The sequence below is a fragment of the Crocuta crocuta genome, unplaced genomic scaffold (assembly GCF_008692635.1).
Source record: "Crocuta crocuta isolate KB4526 unplaced genomic scaffold, BGI_CrCroc_1.0 scaffold16, whole genome shotgun sequence".
NCBI classification, from domain to species: Eukaryota; Metazoa; Chordata; class Mammalia; order Carnivora; family Hyaenidae; genus Crocuta; species Crocuta crocuta.
The window spans coordinates 4028462-4034850 of NW_027531893.1; positions in this window are offsets into that span (position 1 = coordinate 4028462).

Consider the following 6389-nt stretch of genomic DNA (forward strand, 5'->3'; position numbering starts at 1 on the left):
GTAGCTTGACATTAGCCTGATTTTTAGATCTTGTAAATCTTCTTTAACATATAAAAATTCCTTTGGAGACTTCCTTTATCTCTACCCCACAAGAAACATGTTAGCAATCATCCTTCAAACATACGACCCACAGATATACATCTAAAGGATCTCATGACTAAGATGTCATTACTAGTAGACAGTGGTAAATGACCTTATCCTAACAACAGCTACTCCCTTAAAATCCCGGAAACCTTGCTTAAGAATTCTTCGGAGACTTATGTTATCCCTAACTCCCTCTCAACTTGAAGGTATATAACTAGTCACTCCTCACAATCCCAGTGCAGCTCTTTCTGCCCACAAGTCCTGCCTCTGTGCTTTAATAAAACCACCCCTTTTACCAAAGATGTCTCAGTAATTCTTTCTTGACCACTTGCTGCTGAACCCCAAAATTTCGCATCATTATTAGATGAAGAAGTTACTGTAAAATTTAAAATATCAGCAAATTTGAAAATGTGTCTTTATTCCTAAACTTTTTAAAGTAGAGAATAAATTAAATTCCTAATTAGATAAAATTCTGAATCTTTTCATATAGATAATATTGATAATAAATAAAATATTAAAAGAAGCACCAACCCTGTACTAACAGTGTACTAACCATCCAGAATGTATCATATATTAAATATGTGAAAATATGCCTTAAATAAAACTATCATACAAATAATGTTGAGAGAGGACAGATAAAAGAATACCAGAGTACATATTATTGCTCTAAAGACCCTGGGCACCATTTGAGCTTGAACAGTAATGTAAAAATGGTGGAACTCAACTGCAACACAGTATCATCTTCTTTAAAGATTAAAATAAACATTATAAATAAAATTATTTAAAAATGGTGACTAACAAATTAATATCATTTTAGAAACTGGAAAAACTGCCAAGAGTATGGCAGTCAAGATTATTGAAGCCTATAAACCCTGGGGAACATAGGATAGGCAAACAGAGGCCAGGAAATTCTTAATTTTAGCCTTGAATATAAAGAATAAAAATCTGAGGTTGTGTCATCTTACATGTATCAAGAATGGTGAGTTCTAGAAAAGACTGGCTACATGAGTATATGCCTCTTCCATCAGTATTTCTAGTACCTCTCTGAGGACAGCAGATACATGTTTTCCCCAATAGCAGGCTCAGTCCTGTGTCTTGCTTAGACTAATAAAATATGAGTGAAAGCAAAGTGTACCAATTCCAGTTTCATGTAGCACTGTGTGAGTTTGCTCATTTGAACTGCAGTGTTAATTTCAAAGTACATAATGAATAGAAGAAACATTCTGTAGCGGAAGGGTAAAAAGCATCCAATTATGTGACAGGTATCCTGGCCTAAGATAGTTAATCTTTCTTTCATTTAATAATCATTTGTTGGGAATCTACAATGCACCAGGTTGTATGGCAGGCACTGAGGACATAATGTGTGGGCACTTCACGTCATGACAGAAACCAAAGCAGAGCCTGGGTTTGCTAACAACATGTGCATACTGCTTCACTCAAGCTTTTTCCTTTACCTGTCATCCTTTCGGGCTACAGAAAATAACTTGGTATTCAACAGTAACAAAATAGAAAAACAAGCAACATTGTTATGGTGAGAACATCATCAAAACATATCAAGGAACAAAGAAAAGATCTGGACAAAGTTACCCAAGTGGGAAAAAAGTGACAAGAAATGGAACTGTAGCAGTGCCAACCAATCCACACGCATGAAAGCAAGGGTCTCGCCATGCACAATGTATGTTAGTGTATAGATGCTGACACAGAAGAAAATTCTCCCATAAATGATATGAACACAATAAATAGTGTAATAATATTTTTAATAAACAGTACCTCTACGACAGAACATACAGAGGGAAAAACATGGGATTTAAATGTAACTTGCAGGTTAAAATAAAACCAACTTACAGACAAAAATAACACTTGAAAAAATAAAACTAATTCAAAATGGCAAGAAACAGAGGGAGAAGGTAAAAACTAGCATAATCTCACAGACTCTTTATGTCCTTTATACTATAAAGAAACATTACAGAAATTCAAGTTTGAAGAAGTTACTAAAAAGGGGGAAATTTTCATAAAGGGGAACAATTCAACACAGTCTATAACGTCTAACACCATTAAATGCATGAGGACACTGCACTGATGAAAAGCTTGGGTGCAACCTAGGAATACTAGACTCTTTAAAAAATGAAGAATATGTGAAACTTAAGTCTGCATCGTATCAGGTATTTTCAAAAATATGTTGACATTATTTGTGTTTCATTATTAGACTGTAATATTAGACACACCAGGCCCTTTCCAAATTGAAATATTTCTTTTTTTATCAGTATATAGCTGATACTTAAATACTACTACCTTAACAAGTTAATGAAAGCATGCTTGTATAATATCAGTTGATTGACAGGGTAATGTTGCTACAAAAGGCTGTATTGCCCTAGGTAGTTTTCAGGTCATAAAATGATGTAGTCTATTTGTGATAGGGCACAATTATATTTATTTATAGAAAAAAAGGCACTCAAGTTTCAGAAGTCTGAAGTGTGATATGCTGCATACAAAATTATAGAAAAATGAATATATGCATTATCAGGGAGAGGACTACAGACAGAGATCAAGCCAAGAAACCAACCATTTTGTTGAAGTTTTTTCTTCTTTTTCTCTTTTTCTATTCCTCTCTTAACCATAAACACACAAAGCTTACAACTGCAATGGTCTCTCTTTCTCTGCCACATACATGCACACCCACCCACTCATTTCAAGCTTTAACATTTTCTTGTAGTTAAGAAATAGAATGATTGAATCTTGTAGATTAAAACAGTATTCAAGAACCCATGATTATAACATCTTCTACCACTCCACTAAAATATCTATACACACAAAGGGAGGAAAAACCCACAAATGTAAACAACAGAATAAACAGCGTCATACAATGCCAGAATCTTGTTATATGAGTCCATATCCGAAGCCTAGCAATTTCATTGTGAAGAATTTACCTAGCTTCCCTTCATTACATAGTATGTTTCTTTTGTTACTTCTCTGTCTCCCTCCTCCCGCCCGATTCTTTTCCTCTCACCCTTTCTCTTTCTCTCTCTCATTAAAGAACAGCTGCCTGGAAAATGATAGAAGATGCTTTAAATTTTTCTTATGGCCTATCTACCACATCAAAGAATCAGTCTTTGATGACATGAAAACTGAGCAAACAAATATATTTTGGCTGTTTGCTGATTCTTTTCCTTCTAGACAACGTATTGACCTTTCAGTTACCTACCATTTTTCACATGCATTCAAAGGTAGCGATTCTCAGGAGAGAAAAAAATCACGGAGGATAAAAGAAGAGCGTGTGTGTATATGTGTGTGTTTGAGGAGCTGGTTGTGCTAACGATGGTATTTTAAATTCTCAACTGTACAGACCTCACAAATAAAGCCCTAGAAAAGAGTAGTCTACAGAAAAAAAAAAAAAAAAGTTCATGCTTGTTTTGAAAAATCTTTCTCATTTCAAGAGGTACAGATGATCAAATAGTTGGGTCGCAAGAGGGTGCTGCCTCATTCGAGGAGAGATGTACAAGGTGAGATTTTTGAGGGAAATTATGGATTGTACTTGGAGCTCTTGATGATATATTGTCTTTTATATGGAAACCAAAAAGGGAAATGTACAAGTAGGCAGAAAGCAAAGTGCAATAATGACTATTCTATTGTAGTAATAACAATTATCATAACTATTATAGTAACAGCAACCACTAAAGTTACTAAATTTTCCTCAAATCCAAGCATTGTCTTAAGTACTTTGCACATATTATATTATTTAATTCTCAAAATAACCAAGCAGTACTGACTATTACTAACCTCATTTTATAGTTCAGGACACAGACACACAGTGTTCAATCAATACACGAGGGTCACACCACTGGTAAACAGCATTTGAGGTGCTGACATAGTATATAAGGCTTAAGTTTGCTGCAGAGACCTTGAACTACAGGCCACTCCTGGATTACTGATAGAAGGTATGATTTTAACAACAACAACAAGAAAATACCTACTGTATAAAATTTAAAAATAATCTTTATTAGGAATAATACTATATAGCCATGTATTCTTTGGATATGAACTATATTCCAACCTTGAATACTGCAGATATTTGATTCATTCATTCTTTTTTGGATTCTGTATTCTTTTTCTTAATATGTTATTTTAAATGTTCTAAGAAATTGTCTAATTTTTGCAGTCCTAGGTCTTAATTTATGTCGTCTTTAAATACAGAACTGTTAATGAGCCTTTTTTCCCTGGAGAGCTCTCTAACCTGAAACCCAAGAATGCCATAACCTTTTTGAAAGTGTTTCTAATTGATTAGCAATTACAAGTAATTCAATTAAATGAGCTCATTTTTATTTTTAATGAAGTTGTTAACTGTAATAATCATTTTTTGAGCACTATACTTCAAGAATCTAAACATACTTCATCTGTTTTCCCTTGTCAAATTTAAAACAATGCCTCTTTCAATGCTTGATCTTGATCCCTCAAGAAACAATCTTTTTGATGACTGCAACATTCAGATCCTGTCACAATACTTTCAGATAAAAACAATTGTTACATGGCTTTAAATTTTTTTCTAATGTTTTATTTATTTTTGAGAGAGAGAGAGAGATAGAGACAGCAGGGAAGGGTCAGAGAGAGAGGGAGTCACAGAATCTGAAACAGGCTCCAGGCTCTGATCTGTCAGCACAGAGCCCGACGCGGGGCTCAAACCCACAAACCGTGAGATCATGACGCGAGCTGAAGTAGGACACTTAACCAACTGAGCCACCCAGGCGCCCCAGATGGCTTTATTAACTGATATAAAAAAAGGATATTTGAACAAGAATATGGAGAACCACATGGGTGCTATTTTTTCCCATATTAAACAATTGTCTGTAACAATAACTATAGACAGAAGACCTGCAGAGCAGCTGAGATTTTAATTGTATACTTGTTTCCTATATTAAATGTTATTAAGGACTAAAGGAAGAAAGAAAACATGTCTTTAATAAGAAGAAGAAGGAGGAGGAGGAGGCGGAGGAGGAAGAGGAGGCGGAAGATGGAAAAAATGGGCTAGAAAATTTTAAAAATGAGAATACTTCCAAGTTGGGAAAATGTACAGTTAATAATTTAACTTACATGTTTTCTCTGAGAGGGGGGTGATTCATAATCAAGGAATAGAAATGAAGCACATTTAAGAGAACATAGCTTGAAGCAATTAGGTTATGTATAATCTTTTCCACATGTATCCATATCTCTAAAACATAATCGCATCGAAGACATTCATTCAACAATGCATGCTAATATACAAAGGCTCAGTATGAAGAGAATGCAGAGACACCATATGAACTAAAAGAAGATAAAGAACTGAATGATATGATTATCCAAGACCAAAGATATGTTGTGTAATAGGTGTAGGCATTTCCAGGAGGTGTAAGATGAATTGGTGATTTGGGTGATAGAAACAAGGTCAATTTCCTTCATTTGTTAAACCAGGTAGACAAGGGCTAGTGATTAATGAACTAACTTTTGCAGACACAGGCAGCTGAGAAGTGGTATTGATGGAACAAGGGATGGGAGGTGATTAACTCAGTTTCCTCAGGGGGATGAAGACAGAGCAGTTATCATTCAGGAAAGGGCACTGATATTAGAAGCAAAAGAAAAACATTTTCTGACCCTTTAACTCCTTCTGAAGAAATTAATTTCCTAGCACTTTTTGTGCAAAGAGAAATAGTTCAGTGAACTGTACAGGAAAACTTATTCCTTACTTTGGGTGTGCCTGATGATGTAAGATTGGATGATAGTAAAAAGATGGAATATTTCCTTTTCTGAATATTTTTGTTAACTATGAATGCCAAAATACTTCACTGAAACATTCTCAGTATTTTAGCTAACTCCAAATGTGAAGACAACTCCTGTAAAGAGGGAAATATTTGTGATTAAATATTGGAATAAAGCCATACTGCATCTTGAGAATAAGAAAGAAAAATCTTTATGGAGTATAAGAGATCTCCAAACAAAAATACTCAAAAAAGAAGAAATGTGTGTGTATGTGTGCGTGCGTGCGCGTGTGTGTGTGTTTATAGATAACCTTCAAGGATTAGATTGCATACAATGGAATAACTGTGTCTTTCATTAGAAAAATACATGTATTTTGCAAACTCTCAGAGGATGAGTGTATTCCAGAAAAATAACCCTAAAAGACATCAGATAATAAAGCCAGGAGCTACAAGGAGAACAGGTAAGCAAGTAAATCAGTTAAGTATATTGCTAATCCACATAGGTATACTTTTAAAACACAGCAATTAGAATAATCCAACTTGATGTATTTAAAAGTAAGTTGAATTAAAATTTTAGAT